Source organism: Sinocyclocheilus grahami, unplaced genomic scaffold (genome assembly GCF_001515645.1).
Source record: "Sinocyclocheilus grahami isolate Dianchi unplaced genomic scaffold, SAMN03320097.WGS_v1.1 scaffold40.1, whole genome shotgun sequence".
NCBI lineage: Eukaryota > Metazoa > Chordata > Actinopteri > Cypriniformes > Cyprinidae > Sinocyclocheilus > Sinocyclocheilus grahami.
In genome coordinates, this window is record NW_015505219.1 from 2,704,174 (window position 1) to 2,704,422 (window position 249).

Below are 249 nucleotides of genomic sequence, written 5' to 3' on the forward strand. Positions count from 1 at the left end.
TTTTCAACTTTTTGTTTATTTCCTTAATTTTTATTGAAAATAAATGCCTTTATGATGTGATACGAGATTTGAAAAGTGAGAAAAAAAAGTTCGGCAAAAGGTGGGATTGAACCCGGGTCGATCGCTCAAAATGCCAACTATTAGCGCTTGCCACTGGAGCTGATGAGTCACAATCAGTTTTAACTAAATCTAAATAGACACTCGGTATTTTTTGATTGACAGATATCTTGTCCAGTCAGCGGTGAGTAA